This window comes from Propithecus coquereli, unplaced genomic scaffold (genome assembly GCF_000956105.1).
Source record: "Propithecus coquereli isolate 6110/MARCELLA unplaced genomic scaffold, Pcoq_1.0 Scaffold339, whole genome shotgun sequence".
Taxonomy (NCBI): Eukaryota; Metazoa; Chordata; class Mammalia; order Primates; family Indriidae; genus Propithecus; species Propithecus coquereli.
Genome location: NW_012149052.1, coordinates 766,904 through 788,629, shown reverse-complemented (window position 1 = coordinate 788,629; position 21,726 = coordinate 766,904). Strand labels below are relative to the sequence as shown.

Here is a 21,726-nt window from a genome sequence, read left to right as displayed (position 1 = left end):
GAATGCTGGAAGAGGCAGGGAGCAGCCCCAGGTCAAGCCATAGGTAGAAACATCACCTTTTTGAGTAAAAAAATGAGGGACCTTCCCAGCAGCTGCCAGAGACTGATTAGCTCCAGGGAACATCCATCTTTCTCTTCTCTGAATTAGATGCAGCTCCAACAAGCTTTAACTTTGTTGAGGAACAGGAAATGGATTTGGGAAGTGTATGGATACCTTGGCCATTTGTCTGGGTAAGTTCCCTGGCATGCACACTGAGGCCCTCAATTCCACCCATTTGGGAGGGTCCGAAAACCTTCCAGCCCTGTGGCAGGGCATTTGTTTGTAGGCACTGTTTGGGGGTGAAGTCAGGAGGTTGAGTGGAACTCAGGAACGGGGGTGCAGGGGGATGAGAGATGTTGGTTCTCGTCTGAAAGAATTTATTCTCCTTTGGATGGTTCCTACTTGTTTGGTAGGCCTTAGCATTTGAGATTTTTGGTGTTGGGGATTTCCTGTATTGTCTGTGGTTGTTGTTTGTGAGTTTTGTTTCAACTAGGGAACCTGAGGAATTCATTCCCTTTTGGACTGGGAGATGTTGGTTCTCGTTTGAGAGAATCTGGTTCTCATCTGTCCAGTTCCCATTTGTTTGGTAAGGCCTTGGCATTACTTGTCATGTTGTGTTTGTTGTTGCTAACTATCAACACAGGAAGCTCCATTTTTATTCCATCTGAAAGCCCCTTGGGGAGAATCTTGGCTGAATAGCCAACTTACAGCTATAAGTCAATGTCTGAAAGAGAATGGTGTCACTGTAATCCCATGTACGTGCTGGAGTGTGAGAAGTGGCTGTTGAACGAAACCTTAAATTACTGTACTATCTCATAACTGGAAATATCTTGTCAAAGTCAGGTAAATGGGATGAAATCCCACATGTACAATCTTTCATGCAATTGCATTAATAAAGAGGCTGAAAGGCCAGGTGACAGAACTGGGGAGAGATTAACTGGGTTGGATCTGCTGGCATCCCTGCTGCTCCAACCACCAAGGGCCTTTGCAATGCATCGTTTTAGTGCAGTTGGATTCCCCTGGTCTGTACCAGTTCTGGGTCAGCTGCTGGCCGCCAGTCAAGGTGAGGTACCATGTGGGGCTGCAGCCCCGGGAACAGACCTGGTGGAAGGGGGGACCGGCACACGCACACACACCATGGCAGGGTCGGCTGTAATGCCTGCCACAGCTGGGGTGATCCACAGGAAGGCACTGCAGGCTTGGCCACTCGAGCTCACACTGATGGATCCCCTACCAGAGGCCTGCAGCCAGGCTGGGAAGTGGGCCCTGCACAAAGCCTGGCCTGGGGCAAATGCCAGCCACTGCCACTGCCACCATCTTGGCACCATGAGAGGGACAGGGGGAGGGAACTAGAACTAATTCTTCAGTCCCATGCCCACTAGGTTATGACTCGGGGTGGGAATGGTCTCTCCTTCTAAGACCTGGCGGGGAACTCAATGTGGCCAGAGGGCACCCATAGCCATGGCAGGGCAATTTATGGCAGTTATCAGATAGGGGGCTTGAATGCCCATGGAAACGGTGGAAAAAGTCACCCCAGATTGATATCATTATACACCTAGAATGGAAATTGCATGAAGCCCATCTAAAGAGGGAGAAGGTGTTGCTGTTTGCCCTCCTCTGGATAAAGGTAGCCCCTAGAAGCAAACTTAAGTTAAGCCCCTATGAAACAGTTTATGAGAGGCCTTCTTAGCACCCTGAGGTAAGTATGGTATATGACCATAAGTAACAGAAAGCAGAGTAAAGCAGTATGTCAAATGAGTGGGTCAGATACTAACCATTATACATAGAGTTTGCCTCTTTCAGGTCCTTGCCTCCATTGGAGGCACCTCCATCCCTTTAAACCAGGAGACTTGTTGCTTAAGCCTGGAAAGAACAAGGACTCAAACAACAACTGGCAGAGAAGTAGAAGGGACCCTATGAAGTGCCTCTAACAACTCACACCTGATTGAAATTGTCGGGAATAAAAACCTTGGGTCCATCATACCCAAGTAACAAGGTGTCCCATGGAAGAAGATGACCCAATGATGGATGGGCCAGCCATCAGGTGATCTAAAGTATCTGTTTAAGAAGGAAAAATAGAAATGTTGATATTTTCACTAACCTTTCTTTGATTATTTGTTCTGTCTATAGAACAACTCCTTAGTGAGGATTTCCCAGGGCTATTTCCTCTTCTGCTGATCTGTCTCATGGCTGGTTTGTCATCCTGCACCTCGTTCAGTGCAAGTATTCCTGTATGTGATTTCTGAATTTGCAGAAGTTGGTCTCTCAGATCATCTACAGGGCATGACAAATAACTCCATATTGAGAGGCCCCATGGTTCTTTCTTATCCAGCCCTGTATTAGACATTATGTGCAAGGTGACAGGAAGGACCCACAGTCCTACTGGTGTCTCAGATACCAAGCAGGGTAAAATCTCTCTTACCGGGTATCCTCCTCCACTTTGCCTTGTCAATCTTCACAGTTAGGGTTGTTGTTTATGCCCCTTTTCACCTGGTAATCTGTTGTATTCTTTATTTTTGTAAATCTACTGCCAAAGCTTTCCAATGGCATAAATAAGCCATAAACCTTCCATCTAAAAGATCACCCCAATTAAGCAGGAAGTAGATCAATGACATCACCCCTCCTCCCGTAGATATGGAAGGATAAAATTGACAGTGGGGAATGTGTAACAGAGGGAACAGCCTGAAAAAGGATAAAAATGTTTTATGAACGGTCTCTTTAAAACCTCCCCCACTCTTTTTGGGAATTAAAACCTGCATTCCTGTTCAAGGCCAGTACTCACAGGGGCAGGGGAGTGACCTTTGTTCTTTGTACCACAGGAGATGGCTCAATGGAATTGTCCAGGCAGAGGTCAAGAGATTGACTTCACCAGAGATGAGCTGGATCAGAACCATCAACTATAGCTGAACAGCAATAGCCTGAAGCTGAAAACCCTCCCTTTAAAAACTCTGTATTTCTGCTTAGAGTTAGGAAAATGGTACTTTAAGACATGAGTCTGCCTTTTCCTCATTTGCCGGCAAATTAGTAAACTTCCCTTTCCTTCTCCTCAAACCATACTTGTCCTCATTCTTCTGATGCAGCCTCGGGAATAAGTGCTGAACTTTCGGTAATAATGGTATCCAGTATTTCTCAAACTTATTCAACCAAGAAGACTTCTTAGAGTAGCACATCACCAGTTCATAAGACAAAAATCCATCTAATCCCAAGTTTTACCCTCCTCTTTAACTCAAGAAAACACTGAGGCCCAGGGGCATATGTGGCTTTTCTAGGGGTCAAGAGCGAATTGAAAGCTGAGACTAACCAGAGCTGGGAACTTTACCCTCATTGGTATGTGTCTTTTCACACCCTACTGCATTTTTCCTTGACTCAATTCTACTTTTTTGGGAAGGAGGGCCACCCACAGAACCCTAGAAGAGAAATCTGACTTTCCTTTGTGATCAGCACAAAACATTGTTTCTCTTTTTTCATTTCCTCTTTCAATACAGATCAAATTTTATAACCACAAAGAAAAAAAAAATCTCTTGATAAGTAAAACAAGAAATGCAATCTATTTTCAAAAGATATTTATATTTATTTTTGACCCCAAAATGACATTACTGAGCCTGATTAATCCACCTCGTTAATGCCGACTTCTGACATACTCCATCAAAAATTGGTCCCTTTCCTAATGGGCCCAATTTAGTACAGAGGACATTCCTCAGAATAGTCAGAAATATCTGTTACTAGTGGCTGAATATTTTCTCCTGGGTTTGTTTACATGGGAGAGGCAGATGTTTACTTCAAACGTACTCATTTACACTGGTATGTGGTTTTAAAAATCCTGTATTTTTATAGCCATATCTTGTATTTTCAGGAAACCCACAAGTTTTCTGACAAAAGGTAATCAACAACAAAATGGTTAGGCTGTCTATCATTTATTTAAAAACACTTCCACATAGCCAGTAAGATATACAGGTGGGAGTTTTCATCTCTCTCTACCCTGGGGGGGGCTGTGGAGGTTGAGTGTCCCAGGCAGGAACACATCCTCTAGCGGCAGATACTACAAGTGTTTCAGGCTTTTCAATTACAAACCAGAGGTTTTGTTAATTAGCACAAGGAGTATGGGAACTGGATCTTCCCTGGTGAATTCAATGACCTTGCTGGTTAGCATAACAGATGTGAGAAAAGTGTGGACAGTGATGGGATCTGGGCACTCCATCCATGTGGACAGATTTAGGACATTTTAGGAGCAAGTCCTGCATTTACATGAAAAGGACAAACAAGCCTGGCAAGCCCCACAGCCTGGGACACTGCCCTGGGTGCATTCCTGTGTCCAGCTGATTCCAGAAAATTCTTGATTACCTGACCCCAACAGACTGCTGAATCCTGCTGCTAGAATGTGGATATGTGCGCCCTGAGTGAATTTTCACAGGAGGTGCAGTCAGAGGCCCTAGATTGGGCAGAGTTAATCTGAGACTTGCTTTTTAACCTTCACCTGCTAGTACAGCTGTCCGGAGAACTATAGCCGTCACCAATCTCTATCTGTTTACTAACAGAAAAAACAAACTGGCTTAGGCCGGTTCCCAAGAAAAGCTTTGAGGGCAACAGCACTGAGGTGGCCAGTGGATGAAAGAATAAAAAACCATGTCACCAATGTTTAAATAACTTAAAGCATTTACCTGTCCAAGAGCAGAGAAGTTAACCACAAGATTTCTACAAGTTACATGTTTAAGTGGCTTGTTTAAAGGAAGTTGGGCTTTTTAAATTTTTAATTGACAAATAATTATGTATATTTATGGGGTACAAGGTCGTGTTTTGATACATGTATACATTATGGGTGATAAAATGTACATATTTCAAGAAAACAATACTCACCTACACTGTATTCATCACTCTTTATTTTTACTCTAGTAGCAATTTTCTTTTCCACTGCATGAACTACAGGAGTGCATCACAAGGAAGAGTCTATTTTAAAATTTACAGCAAGCAAGTTCTCAAATTGTCTTATTTATAAATAAACATATGTATATATTTGCATTTATGTACATATATTACAAGTATACATAAATTTATGTACACATTTACATTATATACATTACATATGTATATAGTTACATTTACATTTGACTTAGTCATATACGCACACATGATTTTGACTCAAAGTTTTTCTTAATAAGCTTGCAAAATTTCTTAGTACAAACCATAAGAGTAAAAACTTTAAGTACCCTGAATATATTTACTTAAAATTGCATATATGTAGTACTGTACTAGTAAATTGTGTACATTATAATACAAAAAGATGGAAGAAAGATACGATAAAAACGTATTAGTTTAATTACACAGTGGACTCTTGGCTTTGTTACCTAAATCTTGACACTTAGTTTTCCTACCAATCATACAGTTTTTGCTGAAATTTAGCTGGAGAGTTTCAATCAATTGTAAGAACTAATCAAATTGGTTAGCAGGTGCCAAATAAATTTAACAACTCTATTAAAAACTCATTAATAAAGATAAAAAACTCTCATTTAAGAGATTTTAAAAGTAGCCAGACAATTCTGATTCCTACTTTTAAACATTTTTTTGAGAGTTTTGATAAGTCACAAATGGACAATATTTTTTGGCAACATGTTTACATGACAATCAAAACATTTCCAAACAACTGTTTCCCCAATGCCTCTAAGTAGCAGAAATTCCTTCTGAAAAGTAATCGCTCTCCCCACTCACTGTCAGGCCTCACATTTACTTTGGATTTTCCCTTGTCCCCAAAATTGGAAAAGAGCAGGAAATTTGAAACCCTGTCTTTTTGCTAAAAAAAATGCAGACACCTGTAAACTCAACCACTGTTAGGTATGTGGGAACAAGAAGCAGTGATTCTTTCTCAGGCCATGGCATATACCCCAAAAGGTAACTGCTGAATTTCAGTTCATTTGGCTGAAGGGAGAGGGCTGAGAGAGGAGCAGTATCTCCGTACACCGATAGCCCACTCAGAGGTAAGTCTAGGTCCAGCAGTTGAGAGATGTTCTGATTTAAGGTCTTTGTGTTTATAAAATTAAACAACCCAATGATACCCTGTAGCTCGTAGTGTGCAATATCTCATAGTATGCTTAACGGCCAGGTGTGCAGGCTCCACCTGACTAAGGAATCCCTGCCTCCTCCATCGTCGGAAACCACACAGGACACAAAACTGAAGGAGGCACCACTGGCAATCCTGACTTTAAATATTAAGACAATTTGATTTCTTTCTTAAATGCTTATAAAATTATAAATGGAAGTTCCTATGCCTGCCTTCAACACCCCAAAGGACTGTTATTCGCATCCTGTTATGGGTGTCACTATGATCTCAACCTCACTTGCTGTCTCTGCCTCAGTTTCTGTCCCACCCAATTGGTCTTAGCCTCATTTTCTGTTCCACACAATTAAGAAACACAGTAAACTCCAGGCAACAGGGTCTGGAGCTCAACATAGCAGAGTGGCTTCAATTGGTCTCATGCTCACTCTGTAGGTGAGTGGCTCCCAATCTTGTTTATACATTGGAACCACCAGGGAGCTTTCCAAAAATACCAGTAACTGAAGTCTCCCTACCAGTGATTTGACAGAATTGGTTTAGAGTTTGACCTAGCCATCAGAAATTTTTTAAGTTTCCCAGGTGTTCCTAATGCATAGCCAACGTTGAAAACCATTACCCCGGACATGAACCTGCATGGTGGAGAGGGGGCCTGAAACGGCCCTTCCCCTCCAGGATCCTCATGCCTAGTGGCTCTGATGCCTACCAGAGAACTAAGCTCTCAGCTGAGCGTTACTGACATTAGTCACCAAGCAAAGAGCAAAGGTGGGAAGCAATCCGTAGCAACGGTGGTGCGGGGCTATTTCAGGTTTATAGGGCCAAGCTTCATGGCAATCAACATCATTCATAATACTTTCCAAGGAGTCAATCGTGAAGTCTGGCACTAGAAAATGCTCAATAAATACTGGTTGAATAAATATCTGACTTCACATACACACACACATCAAACTGGGTCAATGGTCTGTCACCTCCATCAGAGGAAAGAGAAGTCCTCACAATTCTAATCCCCAAACCTAGAGCATCTTTATCCATCCTCTCCCTCCCTCCTTCCATCAAAGGTCAAACCTTCCACCTGTGTTCTTACCTGCTCTGAAAACAGGTCCTATCGTTTATTTCACTCTCCTGCATCCTTAGCCCCTCCCTCTCTACCGGAAAATTCCCAGCAGCATGAGAGCACGTTTAAGCTTCTCCCATCTCAATTTAAAAAAACAAAACGAATGAAAAGAAAACCACAGACCCCACATTTCATCCCTACCCTGCATGTACATTAGGCTTCTCAGCTGCTTTAACAGGTTTCTCCTCCTCTACTGAACACAATGGTCAAGCTCTGCAGGCCAGCCCGTCTCTTCTCATTCTTTACCCTCCTTGATGATCTTTTGTTGTGAAACAATTATTCATATGCAATGGCTCCTGAACATGTATTTCCACCCTAAATCTCTTTCATCCATTCCAACTGCCTACTCTTTGTCTCCCTTTGGATGTCTTGCAAGCAAAACACACCAAAAAGAGAATTATCTCCCCCACCCCACCCTCACGCCAACCCGCTCTCCCTCTGGTGCTCTCAAATCCCCCAATGGTTTCACCATCCCATCCTACCCAGTTTAAGCCAGAAACTTTTGAATCATCTTTGTCACCTCCCTCTGCATCGACCATATCCAAATAATCACCACCTTCTTACTGACTTTAACTACAAACTCAATCTCTGCCATTAAATTTTATGCAGTGCCAATGCACCATCCCTGAGTGGCTGCAAAAGCACTGTTAGCTCACACCCATTCTCCCCCTCCCTAGGGTGGCCACGGGTGACTGCACAGCCTGTCCCTGCACAAAGTGACTGGCTGAGGGGGCTGAAGCCTTTTGCCCTGGTCCAACCGAAACAAGGTTCTACATCTTTTCTAAGTGATCCACCCAGAATGGAAGCCCTTTTCTGGTCTGCACAAAGGTACCAAATGTGCCAGCAAGATCTACCCTTCCAAGCCATTTGCTACACGACAACAGCTGCGATCATTTTAAAACCTCAAATCAGTGGTGGTGCCCACCTGCAGTCCCAACTGAGCAAGCTGAGGTGGGAGGATCACTTGGGCCTAGGAGCTCGAGGCTGCATGAGCTTGAGGTTGCCGCGAGCTATGATTGTGTCTGTGAAAAGCCACTGCACTTCAGCCTGAGCAACATAGTGACACTGCATATCAAAAAAAAAATCTCATTGGAAATTGGAGAAAAGGCACATGGGTTATGAACCGGAGGACTGTGGGGCCATAACGTGGAAAATCTACAGATTATCTCACCATATTAGGGATCTGCCTAAGCAGATTTCTGGGAAGAATGTGGAAGGTGCTACCTGCCTCCTCTCTGTCTTGGAGAAAACATGAGAGGAAGGAGATGAACTAAAGACGCATGTTCAATTTTTAAGCAGAATTTAGAGAAAACATAAAAGAGCCAGGACTTGCTAGGTTTGAAATAAAACTACTTCTAGCTGGGTGCAGTGGCACATGCCTGCAGTCCCAGCTATTCAGGAGGCTGAAGAAGGAGGATCTCTTAAGCCCAGGAGTTCGAGGCTATAGTGCAGTATGTTCCATGCACATTTATGAATGGCTCCAGCCTGGACAACATAGTGAGACCCCATTTCATTCTTTTTTTTTTTTAGAAAAACTCAAGTCAAATCATCTCATCTCCTATTTAAAACCCTTTAGTGGGTTTCCACTATCTTTACATTAAAGTTCAAAATCCTAAAAATGACCCAAGAGGTCTCACCCCCAGTCACATTTCCCCCTTGGTCTCAACCCTTTCAGCCTGGAAGCTTATCCCCTAATTCACCTGGATACTTCCTACTTATTTTTCAGGCCTCATTTTAAATATCATTTTTTAGGGAGACCTTCCCCGAACAATTGCCTTCCCCTAAACCAAGTTAGGTCCCCAGTTCACATGCTCTCCTGATGCTGTCCTTTCCTGAAGTACCACTTAGGATTGCGACAGCCTGTGTGACTGTTTACCTGTCTCCCCCTCTAGCTACAAGATTAGATGGCTCATAAAGGCAGGGAATGCTCCTTCTTGTTCACAGCTGTAGCCGCAGAGCTAGCAATTCCTGGCATCTAACAGATGCTCAGTAATAGTCATTCAACGAATGCCTGAATAAATAGGTCGTTCAGGACCCAGACACCCACTTTGGCAAAAGAAAAATTAATCATGGGAGGATTTCTTAGTAACTTTATTGTACTGATTACCAAATACATGCAGACTCTTGTATGGAAACAAAGGCATAATCAATGAAGCAGAAACTTCAGGTGCTTGGTGACAACAGCAATATTTCATTTTATGGATTCGCACTTGTGACTATAACCCTCCTCTTAGCTTTGAATAAAGAGTTTTACCAAGGCCAGTTTCATGGCCTTGGTAACCTATGCAGTCACACTGGGCCCTGTGCTTGGTTTAATTAATGCTCTACAGTCACCATCTTGAAATTCTTAAATTTTTAAACAAGAGGCTCCACAAATTATGTAGCCAGTTTTACAAATTAGTTTGATTTCTGGAAGGGGCCAATAGACAGCCAGTCTGTACCTAAGGATGCGTCTTTTATCATCAGAGATGTGTTTTGAACCTCCCTGAGCTTATTTAAGGCCTAATAAAGAGGGTTACAATTCCGAAACCTTTTTTCTTCTGATATGAGTTATATATTATGTAGAGCTCCCTTTCATAAAGTCTGGAATTCTCAGACTACAGAAACACATGGCAGTTTTAGTTTTATTGCCGTTAGCAGAAAAGAGTTTAATTTTTCCTAAACCTAAATTCTTCTCTGAATATTATTTATGCATAAGGAGTTTCAGTATTAAGATTTTTGCTTAGAACTTTTTGTTTGGGGTTCTAATATTAGAGATTGTGTCAATTTTTCCAAATACACAAGTACAGTCACCTTAAAAAAGATTGAAAGACATCAAGTATACCGAAAAGAGAAAAATGAGAACTACTATAGAATTTCCTTTTAGTTTCTAACATTTTAAACTTTACGAAATTTAACAAATGGATTGAACACTTGAAATTTCTTTGGAGATGATACCTACAGGACACATTGGCCATTCACATAGAACATGTGTTTAGTAATCTTTATAATAAAGATGTTTTCAGATGTCAGATGTTTAAATTTAGAAATAGCTTCTCTATTCATTCAAAGCTTGAAGTTAATTATGTTTAGCCTGTAGTTCAGTGCATGAACGTCGAGAGCATTTTAAACACTGTCTCGTTTTCTTCCTCAATCAGGGGTGATTTTCTTCCCCAGGGAATATTTGGCCAATATCTGGAGATACTGTGGGTTGTTATAACCGGAGGGAAGTGCTACTGGTATCTTGTGGGTAGAGGCCAGGGATGCTGCTAAACATCTTACAACGCACAGGACAGTCCTCCACAACAAAAAATTATCTGGCCAAAAATGTCAAAAATGCCAAAGTTGAGAAGCACTGGTCTAAACATACAGGGCATTTACCTGAGATAGGAAACAGGACAACACTAAGCCATGCCTCTTATGCCAAAGCCAAAAATACAAACAGGCTCCACAAAAAACACACCTGATTTATATAAACAGTCATTTGGGAACTCTCTTTTTAAGACAGGGAGTTAGGCATTTGACAACCTGACATGGAACCGTGTATACATTTCCCATCAGAATGAATATTAAAAATAGTGACAAAAGCCCTTGCCTGGCCCCGTAAAACTACTCCATGCAGCTGAAATACTACACACTTCACAGAAAACAGAATTTGACAATCAGAACAGATCACTTCCAGTAGTATTAATTTTTGCCTCCTACCACCTCATTTCATGAAAAATGTACAACATGTGCATCATAGTTCAGAATTTTCCACTCAACTGAGAATGTAATCGCCAGTATAGCTAGCTGTTTCCAGGACAGAGATTTGCAAAGGGATGGTGATGAATGAATCAAATTCGATTCTTCGTTGTTTTAAAAAAGAAAAAAAAAAATGAACCAATACTTAAAATCGGGTTTCAAATTTTTATTTATTTTTTATTTTTTCTTAGAGATGGGTTCTTGCTCTGTCACCAAGGCTGGAGTACAGTGGCACAATCATAGCTCACTGCAGCCTTGAACTCCTGGGCTCAAGCAATCCTCCTGCCTCAGCCTCCCAACTAGCTAGGACTATAGGCACATGCCAGCACACCTGGCCAGTTTTTCTGATTTTTTTGTAGGGACAAGGTCTCACTATGTTGCCCAGGCTGGTCTCCAACTCCTGGCCTCAAGAGATCCTCCTGCCTGGGCCTAGGTTTTACATTTTTTTAAAAAGTAAAAAAGATTTCAGCTACTCATGGGAAAAAATAAAGAGAAAAGGAAGAGAAAATCTGGCCACAATAGACCAGAATTCCTGCATATTTACTGAGTGGGGGTGGACAATACCCACTCAGAGTTAGCAGGTTCTTCATAGGTCACGAGGCCCCAACCAAGCACTCTTGTGTATTACCTGTTCGATCCTTGTAGATAGAGTTTATTTTGTGATCCCAGTTTTAGGGGAAAACATTTTTCTTAGTGCTAAGCAGCTAAATTACAAATGGAAAAGGACCAACTTTTGAGTCAAAGTACTGCTACACTTAATCAAGGATGAACTATAATTAATGAAGAAGGAATTCCAGTGCAAATTCTGTGCGGAGGCTAACTGAAGGATGTGCAGGGGAGGTGGCAGCAACCTTCAAACCCTCACCATGAGATGGAAAAAATATCAACCTCTTTCATCTACCCACAAAACACTTTTCAAAAGTAAATTCACAGTATGGTATATTGTATTTAAAAATAAAGGAGTTAGCCATTTCTAAGAAATCAAAGTTTCCCAAAACTACCATTTTGAGGGTCTGAAAAAAATCTGTTAAGAAAAAGCAGATATCCACACAGTCGAGTTTTCCTTCCTGCCAGAACTGAAATCTGTTACCAAATCCTCCAGCAGGGGGGCCTGTCTGGAACTGCCTAAGCTCCTAGCAGGTAATTTACACTGATCTTTAAAAACCATTAACCCCTCCTCCTCGCCTCTATAAAACAAACCTGCCTTTCAGAACAGATCTGAAAGGGGGGCAGTATGCCAAAGGAAGAGACAAGTCCCAGACCAGTCTCTCACCTCCCACTCACCAAATTCAGGCCACAAAAAGCCGTGGCTGCCTTCTCATCTCAAGGCACCAATTGCTTTCTCTAAACACCATATAGCTTCCCAATTTGCCTCTTGCCCCATTATTTGTAAAAAGATGATTCGCTGTAGAAAGAAATAACAAGGCAAAGGGTGTACAAGCAACGTTTATATCCATCTATAAAATGCCAGGTGACTACAGAACTTACCTCCCCTGGGCGACCTGTACTGCGCCGCCGGGATCTGCAGGCGATCTCATCCACTTTGGAAGATGGGAAAAGAAGTGTAACCGGCAAGGGTGCCTGTGTTTTGTTCTGCATCAAGAGAAAGCTCTGCAAGGAGAAAAGGAGCGAGGGATGAGAAAGAACTTTTTCCACTTAGAAAAGCTAATAACCAAAAATTAGAAGAATTTGACTCAGGGATTGAGTACTAAAAAAACTAAACCAAACCAAAAAAGAAATCTAGGAGGGGAGTAGAACGCGTTTAAGACGAATCACCAGTTTTGGTAACAGAACCTGCAGCGAGTTTCCTAGACCGGTGGGGGAAGAAGGAAAGCAGGAAGGGAAAGTGCTTAGAGCCCCCACGTGAGCGCCTCTCTTTTTAATCATTTGCCCCAGGCTGAGTCATTTGCTATCCTAGCGTCGGCTTCTTTACTAGTAAAACAGGGGTAAGCATGCCTCTTCGCAAGGCTGCGGTTAGGATTTAGTGAAGTTAAAGCCTCTGGCATCCAAGGGATGGCAGTAACTGTCGCTCCCTGCCCATCAACGCCCGCAGCCAACACATCGGATTTCTAAGCTCCTACACACGACGGGGACCAGCGAGAAAGAGACCAGAAAGTGACCTCCAGGTAACACCGGGCACCAGCATCCTAGCCCAGGACCCACTAGCGGATGGAAAAAGAGGGTCGACGCAGGACGCGCCGCTCCATCCGTCCCGGGCGCACTCGACCGCGCGTCCGCGCTCTCCGGCCCCGCTCCGCTTCCTCTTCCCCGGCGGAGCCCACCCTGCCCGGGCGGCGGGGGCCTGGCTGAGAGCCGGCTCCCTCCCACCCGTCCTTCCCAGCCCTTTCCGCCGCCGGGCGGCCGAGTGGGAGTTGGTTACCTGGAGTCCGGCCGGGAGGCGCGGGAGAGGGCCGGTCTGCGCGGTGCCGCTCCTCGCTCGCCGCGCACCCGCCGCGCTGAGCCCGCGGCGCCCCGGAGCCGCGCCTCCAGCCCTCGCCCCCGCGGGCCCCGCCCCCGGCCCGCCCTGGCGGCCCCGCCCACGACCCCGCCTCGCCCACCTGCGCGGGCGCGGGGCAGGGGACTTGCGGCGGTCGGGCGGCTCCCGCCGAGGTGAGGGCGCCCTCTGGGCCTGACCGCGGACTGGGAGGCGCGCTGGCATCCCGGCGCTTCCGCGCTCCTCTTGCTCCGGTTCGCTCTCGCGCTTCGTTCTCGGAAGGGCATAAGGGCTGTGCGCGGGCGGGGTCTTCCTAAAAATTTTATGCCCCCTTCTTTGAAAACAGGAAATGCCAGAAATACTGCCGTCTCTGATTTTAAACCTGAAAATATGTTATAGAAAACTACAAAAATTAAATGCCTGCGTTCTTTATGTCATGCAAAGTTTAAAGATGCCCATGTAGGTGGTTTTGTTTCCCTGATAAGCCTTGCTTACTAAATTTAGCATTTAAAATCTCATTACATTCATGTGTATTTCCACGTAGAAACTAAAGTCAAGTTAAACGGTGGAACAATCCACAGTGCCATGGAAAGCAGGAAAAAAGCCTCTTTCCTGCCCTTATAGCATATAGCTTTGTGTCAATGATGAAAATTAGCAGTCTGCTTTGTAGCAAGAGGAACATTGTGTCTTTGTCTTTCCTCTGTTGAATTTTTAGCTACTGTAAAACAGGGTCTTATTCGTCTTTACATTGTTTTAAAAAAAAACAAAAAAGAAAAACCTACTTAGGCCATTAGAATGGGATATGTTTAATACTTGTCTGATTTGTCAACAAAAATAAAGTTACATAGCATAATAGTGTAGGGGAGGGAAGACTTCCCTCTACCCTCTTAGAGTCCAATTACTAAGTCTGTGAAATAAACTGACAGCAGGTAGATTAACAGGAGAAAAGGTACAGAGATTTATTGTGTGCACCAGGCATCACCGGAAAGAAAAATGAATATTCCCTCTCCTGTTAAAAACAAACAAACAAACAAACAAACAAACAAACAAACAAAAAGATTTAGGGAGCTTGTGTACCTTGTTCATAGGGGAGAGACAATTTAGGGGACAGTAAATGATTTTGGGGAACTCCTTCAATGGCTAGTTTTGTTTAATGTCTCATGAAATTTTTCATGAGCAATTCAAGCATAATTGTTAAAAACAAGTGAATTAAGTAAATGTAAATAGAATAAAAATTTACAAATGAACTTTTCAAATATAGTTATATTTTATAAAATGTCTACTTAATATTTCAAAATGTTTTTTGTAACTTGAAATCATAAAGTTATGTTAAATTAAGTAATAGATATTCATTAAATGCCTGAGTCATTTCTAAGTAAGTTAAAATACTGAAACCATTAATTGCAGAGCATAAGTTTAATGTACAGTCAGGTGTCACTTAACAAGAATACACTCTGAGAAATGCATCATTAGGTGATTTTGTCATTATGTGGACATTCTAGATGGTACAGTAATTGTACGTGCTATGCTTTTATATGACTGGCAGCACAATATGTTTATTTACACCAGTATCATCGCAAACGTGAGTAATGCCTTGTTAAGATGTTAAGATGTCACTAGGGGCTGGTCCAATGGTAGTGGGTTATCAGAACTTATTAACATTAGTGTCACTAAAGTTGGTATTCAACTCCCCACTGCTAAATTTGACTGGCTTTAAAAAAAAAAAAAAGATGTCACTAGGCATGAGGAATTTTTCAGCTCCATTATAATGTTAGGGGACCACCATTGTCTATGTGGTCCATTGTCATTATGCAGCACCCAACTGTATATATTCTTTGGCATCTTGTTTTACATGGTATAGGGAAGCTAAATATATTTGGGTCTGACAATGAAAAACATGAAAAAATTGCATCATGTGATGATGTTTATCTACAAAATGCTGATATGTGGCCAGGTGCAGTGGCTCACACCTGTAATCCCAGCATTTTGGAAGGCCAAGGTGGGAGGATCACTTGAAGCCAGGAGTTGAAGACCAGCTTGGGCAACATAGCGAAACCCCATCACTACAAAAAATTTTAAAAATTAGCTGGGCATGGTGACACACACCTGTAGTCCCAGCTACTCAGGAGGCTGAGGCAGGAGGATTGCTTGAGCCCAGGAGTTGGAGGTTGCAGCGAGCTACAGTGATGATGCCACTGCACTCCAGCCTCCACAACAGAGCGAGACTCTGTCTTTAAAAAAAAAAAAAAAATGCTGTTATAAAACAGTTCACAATGCCAGTTTTCTCTAGAAATGAAGGTACTGGGAGTTAAAAATTCTAATTAATATATGTCATTAAAACCAGAAATAATAAGGGAAACAGCTTTGGACTTGAAGAGCTTAGATGCCCGGAGGTGGAGGGTATCTGCTAGAAAATGTCCACACAGAAGTAAGCAGAGGATAAGAGTGCCCACTATGTGGAGCATAAATTAGCCACGTCACATAAACCACGTGTTAATCCCACGTTAATCCCTTTTGTTAAGCCCTGGCCTTTTCTGTGCTTCGGAATATTCTGGGAGGATTGCTCTGGACTCTCTGTCACCTCTCCCCACCCCCAGGCCAGAGTGTTACTAGGTAAAGAAGCACCTGTACTGACAATGACATAGGTGCTAATGATATATTCCTGGAGGAAGGTAAATCTTGTCTCTTCCCCAAGGAGATTCTGCCCCCTATAACAATCTTGGAACATCTTGCTTTAATTTTATGTAGGAAAGTAATTTCCTTCTAATGCATTATATATAAGGCCTAGAACAAGAGGAACATGAGTTCCTTTTAATCTGTGGTTTGTATTTTCATCATGGAAACAAAAGTATGAACTCAAAATATTTTCTGCAAAATACTCTGAATATGCATTTTGGTCTGAACATGCAAAAAAAGCAACTTCAACTTGTTTTCTCCACCTATCGCTAATCTGTATGACTATATTTAAGAAGGGACTGAACAATATTTTTCAATTCCTTAAGTAAAGTCATTGTAAAGGCAAATATGTTGCAAAAACCCTCATAATGTATTATGAAATTAATTTTCCTCCATCCTCAGTTGACTAGTTTTTTCTTCCTGAGCTTTCATCAAGCATATTTTAAGTTTGTTTTTAATCATCAATACTTGATATGCCTAAAAGAATACACTTTTTAATTTCTAAGTGTGGTTAAAATTTGTTATTGGTACAATAGTTTGCAACTTTGAATATATATTACAAAAGCAATGCTAACTCTGTTCCCTAACAAGATTTGTACGATAATATACTTCATTACATTATGAGCATAGACGGACGTGACCATCAAACTTTAATGTATAATATTATTTTGATAGGATAAATTAATTTCAAAATCCAAACAATGGATTTATGAATTAACTTTTAGAATATATCTTGTCAGTTGGATACTACCTATATACCATAACTATGATCCACTTATTTTTAATTACTGCAATAACATACACTCATAAATCTATACACATAGTTCAAAAGGTATTTCTGGATTGCTGGGGGGTATATCACTTAGGGCTCAATCAGAAAACAGAAATCACAGCACTTTTACAGAGAATTTAAGGAGTTGCTGAAACAGGTAATGGAGGATTGACAAGGCAAAAATGGAAACATTTCAGGGATAGAGAGATAGTAGCTGCAGGTAATGGGTACAATGCACACTGTCTGGGTGATGGGCACACCTATAACTTGATTCAAACTGTACAAAAGCAATTTATATAACCAAAACGTTTGTACCCCTGTAATACCCTGAAAAAAAAAAAAGACAGCTACTTATAGAGTTCTTGGAAAATGTGAACATAAAAAGTTAACATTGGAAAATAATCATTTTCAAATCGCTCTTAGCAACTGGAGAGAAGAAATACAAGATGAAAAAAAATAAGCTTGTTATGATAACATGAACCAGGATCCTCTCTTAGGAGGAATTCTGTTTAAATATTTCATGTGCGTTGGTCATCCTCACCAAAACAGCCAAAATCGAAACCACTAACTCAATCATCAACAGGACTCCCCTTGGAATATCTGGTTTTCTGTACCTGAAGATTATCAGTTGGCTCAAAATAAAACACAATTATTCTAGAGAAGAGCTAAAATGATTCAAGTGGCTATGTGAGAGCCTGGAAGAACACACGCAGTCTGGAAGATTCAAAAGAGTTGAATGTCTGTATCTTCGCAAGTCACAGCTTGAGAGACCCGTGGGGGAATCCAATAACCATCCACAAACATCTCAAGTGTGAAAACAAGGAGGAACAGGAATTTCTTCTCCTGGTACCAAGTGTACTTCTGGCATTTTCCGAGAAGGAATAGGAAGTAAAAAACACAAAGAAAACAATTCCAATTGATACCACCCAAAAAGTTCTTCCAGTTTTACTTTCATGCTTCCCTCTTGGTCTGCTATGCTACTATTCTTTGTACTAGCTCATTTCTAGCAATTTTAGAGCTTTTCAAAATTATTTTGTTGTGGTGCCTCACACCTTTGTAATCCTAGTACTCTGGGAGGCCAAAGCAGGAGGATTGCTTGAGCTCGGGAGTTCGAGACCAGCCTGAGCAAGAGCCAGACCCCCGTCTCTACTAAAAATAGAAAAATTAGCCAGGTGACATGGGGGTGTGCCTGTAGTCCCAGCTGCTCGGGAGGCTGAAGCAGGAGGATAGCTTGAGCCCAGGAATCTGAGGTTGCAGTGAGCTAGGATGATGCCGCTGCACTCTACTCAGGGCAATGGAGTGAGACTCTGTCTCAAAAAAAAAAAAAATTATTTTGTCTATATGTCTGTATTACTTAAAATGTTTCCTTCAGACCTTAAAGTGGTTCTTCAAAAAATTACGAGATTCCAGAAGTTAAAGGTGGTAGCCTGTACCTCTACTCAGCTCTAAAAAAATAAAAATAAAAGAGAAAGAGATAGTAGCTGCAGGAAGCAGCTGCCACTCATAGAGCTGACGACAGGGGAAGTGTTGAGATTATTAAAACCTAAGAGCTAGGAGAGGGCTCCTGGGGTACTGGGACTCAGACCTCAGAAAAAGGGGGTGGTAGCCAGCTGATGCTGTTATTTCTGTAGGTAAACACTGAAGCTGGATCAGAGAGGATGGATTATAAACTAGACACTGGCATGGTGGCGCGTTCCTGTAGTCCCAGCTACTCGGGAGGCTGAGGCAGTAGGATCGCTTGAGCCCAGGAGTTTGAGGTTGCTGTGAGCTATGCTGACACCATGGCGCTCTAGCCCGGGCAACAGAGCAAGACTCTGTCTCAAAAAAAAAAAAAAAAAAAAAAACCTAGAAACTGGAACCAAGTGCTGCAGCCAGAGAGAGGAGACTGCTTGGTAATATTGACAGGAACAACAAGCACCTATGAAGGAACAAGTCCCTTGTCCCTCTCGGGGCGTCCGGTCTCCTCAAGTACTCCCTGCTGGCAAAACCTTATAGGAAATAAGGTTTGCTGGTGGTTTGCTGAGTCCGAGCCCCAGCTCACAGAGCAGAGGATGAAGGATGAGTTTGAGCTTTGAGACGTACCTTAATAACCAGCACAAGGAGCAAATTAATGATTACAAACAACAACTACCCTAATATTATAGATGTGGGGACGTGTCTGATAAACACAGCTGTCATAGTAATGATAAATACAACAGCAATGCATTTTTTAAATGTAAATTTAAAAAATTTAAATTGGAGTTGTAAGTACACTCAAATAAGGGGACAATGTTGAACTTGAACCATATTTTGTGCTCTTGGAAAAGTGAAAGTTAAAGAGATCCCCTCCCCCTTTTGTTTTCTGGGAAATTGCTTACTACCCAGAACCACCTTGCCGCCAAATGACTTACTGAAGCCTCGTGGTAACTTCCTTGTTTACCTATGACAAGGTCAGACACTGACCTTGCAAATTCCCATTTTTCACCTCATAAATGATTAGCAGAACCATTTGCCCCTACAGATCAATCTGAACAAAATGCCTTAACTTTAATCAGGCTTTCCTCCTTCCTCCCCAGCCTTTGACCTTTAATCTACTCTCAGGCTAAACCAGCACTGGAATTGGGAATATATCCTTCAATGGCCCCTCCCAAAGAGCCCTTTCCCAGCAGACCACAAAGAAAACCTCTCCTGATCAATTGTCTCGTCATGCCACCTGCTCAGCCCACTCCCTGCTACTGGCTCATGGTTTACTACTCCCTATAAAAGAAAAGCCCTTTCCTGCCTGACCTTCCAAAAGCTTGCAGATCTTACATTTGAAGCATTCTATTAGAACACCCTCCCTCCCTTACTGCTACCTTCTCTTCTCCTATTGCAATAATCCTGTTGAATAAAGCCTTTCCTTACCCCAATCCAGATTTTTTTTTATCCTATTTCATCTGTGTTTTATAGATAATATCCCCTTTTTAGGAATTGTTGATAGAATTTTTTAAATTGATAGGAATTGTATCAATTCCTATATTTTTATTTTTCTACTCCCTTAGGATGCCATTTTTTTTTTTTTTTAAGACAGAGTCTTGCTCTGTTGCGCTTGTTAGAGTGCATTGGCTAAATCATAGCTCACTGCAACCTCGAACTCCTGGGCTCAAACAATTCTCCTGCCTCAGGTTCCGAGTAGGTGGGGCTACAGGTGTATACCACCACACCCCGCTAATTTTTTTCTGTTTTTAGTAGAGATCAGGTCTTGCTCTTGCTCAGGCTGGTCTCGAACACCTGAGCTCCAGCGATTCTGGATTGCTAGGATTACAGGCGTGAGCTGCTGTCCCTGGCCCACATTTGGTTTTTATTTGACCATTTTCTGGTGTTGTGACTCTGCTCCAGATTGGACCTCACCTACAGGCCTCCACCAGCCCCACTCAGGTACAGACACCATGTTTGGCGACTTGAGGGTCCTTTGGTGAGTTCAAATCTTGAACCAGTGCTCTGAACATCTTGCCTTCTGAAGAACAGTGAGGAGCTACCTCTATTCTTTTGGGCAAAGAGATTCTTTGACCTTCCTGTAAGGCCTTTTCTGTTTTTTCTTGGCTCTCCAACCTGGAGATTGCACACAAAATTTTTGTCTTTAGGTTGATGATCTGTTAACCCCACAGGTAACTCTCACTCTGCCAGGCGCCCTCCCTCCTCTTCTCCCACTGATCATATGCCATTATGGCAGTAATTCAGTTTACTATCTTCAAAGATGGCAAAATTTACTAACGGCAATTTAGAATTTCAAAGCCCTCTTTGGGAAACTTGGGATCTCCTCAAGCTGGCTCATCTAAGACCTCTCCCTGCCCATCATCCACATCCTTCCTTCTTTTTACCACCTCAAACCTTCCCTTCAGCTGCCTTGAATTCTTCAATCTATCCTCCTTTACCCCCTCTCCTCCCCACCTCTCTATCCCTGCAGACCTTTTCCTACCCGCTTCAGCCCTCCACTCATAGTCACTCAAGATTGATTCCCCCACTTTGTTCTGATCACCTCCTCTTCACCCCATTGGCAAAGGCAGGATCCCCTGCACTAAATAGCATGAGATACCTGGACACGTGATAGCCAATGCTGGATAGATGAGATTGGCCACACAGTTTTTTAGTCACATACTCACAGCCTGGGGAAGAGGGGAGGACACTGCATGCCATTCAGGGCCCAACAGGAGTTGCATTTGGGAGCACAAGGAACTAGTGGGGTCTGTGGGAGGCAGGCTTTATAGTAGTGGCACAAGGGTGGGGTGGCCCTTGTTTCATGGCCAGAGGTAATTGGCTTGTTTAAATAACTCTGTGGGCTGGCAGGGAGGTAAAGTTCCTTAGATTGAGGATAGAGTAGGGTTTAGCTGGTCTGGCTGAAGTGTGGAACCTTTCCCACTAGGTGGGGAACATATCTACCAAGAACAGGGAAACTCATGGTTAGTCCTTTGGGGCCCTGTGAAAACAAAAGATGTCAAGGCAGCACATGAAATTTCAGGCCTTACAATACATCCTTCCCCTATAAGGGGTCTTGAGGGGCTTAAGGACCCCAACAACAACCACCTGAGGTTGAAAAAGGTAATTGGAAACAGGCTGGATATTTTATCCACTCAGGCTTTGGAGACAGATGGTCATTTGGCCTTTCCTTGGTGTCTCACCCAAAATTTAGTCCATGGCCTCCATAAGATTATACATCAGAGCAAAAGAAATCTTGGGGTCTCCTCCACAAATATTGCTGGAAACACAACCCTCATACTGAGCAAGTAACCATCTGCCAGAAACACAATCCTGATTAAAATTTAAAAGTGGGAAAATTACGAGAGCCAATTCTTTTATGTGAACCTCAATTCGATGAGTTGAAATTTAAAAATTGAAGCTATAAACCAGGGGTCCCCAACCTATGGTGAGTTGTATAATTATTTCATTATATATTACAATGTAATAAT

At 42.5% G+C, this 21,726-nt stretch overlaps 1 protein-coding gene across 1 annotated transcript in view; it reads right to left on the bottom strand.

The window, feature by feature from the left end:
- GCNT1 (glucosaminyl (N-acetyl) transferase 1, core 2) overlaps positions 1-12,472 on the bottom strand; it is a 36,541-nt gene extending 24,069 nt beyond the window's left edge. The window contains exon 1 of the mRNA XM_012650658.1: positions 12,408-12,472. The gene's annotated coding sequence lies outside the window, so the exon portion shown is untranslated. The remainder of the gene's footprint in view (positions 1-12,407) is intronic.
- Positions 12,473-21,726: the final 9,254 nt, after the last annotated feature.